The 703-nt window shown below is 58.6% G+C and overlaps 1 long non-coding RNA gene across 1 annotated transcript in view; it reads left to right on the plus strand.

The window, feature by feature from the left end:
- LOC308309558 overlaps window positions 1–205 on the plus strand; it is a 4,615-nt gene extending 4,410 nt beyond the window's left edge. The window contains exon 3 of the long non-coding RNA XR_013963418.1: window positions 79–205. This is a non-coding gene — a long non-coding RNA (uncharacterized lncRNA). The remainder of the gene's footprint in view (window positions 1–78) is intronic.
- The last annotated feature ends 498 nt before the right edge of the window (window positions 206–703 follow it).

Raw genomic sequence — 703 nt, forward strand, 5'->3', positions numbered from 1 at the left:
GTGCGTGTGTGCATGCGTGCGTGCGTGCGTGTGTGCCTGCATGCGTGTGTGTGTGCGTGTGTGCGTGCGTGCGTGTAGAGTGTAACTGTGAGCAGCAGGGCAGTGTGCATGAGCGCTGCGGCCGCGCGGGGGCGTGTGTGTGCAGAGAAGGAGCCACAGGGAGGCGCTGTGACTCCTGTGCGTCCGGATACAACTGGAAGGGAGGCTGCGTGGGTGAGTGACCATATATGGATATAAAATGTTCTCTCCGACAGACACCGTAACCGGGGTGTCAGAGGTGACGACGTCACCTCTGACAACTCAACGATATAAATATATAAGTGCCTGCGAGCAGATGACGGATTTCAGCCGAGAACCGAGACGACCGAAGACGCCGAGGAAAGATGAGTTCAACAATTGACGATGGAGAGGCAGTTGCACCGAACGAGACGGGTGGTGACGTAAAGGCACCGAACACAGACCGGTCCGGGGCCGGCGTCGACCGGAACCACTACGCCGCTAAGAGGAGTGCAGCTCAGAGCATGTTGGACGTAGCGCTGCTGATGGCCAACTCCTCTCAGCTGAAGACGGTTCTGGACGTGGGCGATCGGTACCGTTACTACGCTCCCCTCATCGTGCTGCTGTCCGTCTCCATCGTCCTGCAGGTCGTCGTGGGGCTGCTGCTCGTCTTCATCGTGAGGTTTGAGGTCCAAAACGACGTGAC

This window comes from Protomyctophum bolini (genome assembly GCF_963924005.1).
Source record: "Protomyctophum bolini genome assembly, chromosome: 22".
Taxonomy (NCBI): Eukaryota; Metazoa; Chordata; class Actinopteri; order Myctophiformes; family Myctophidae; genus Protomyctophum; species Protomyctophum bolini.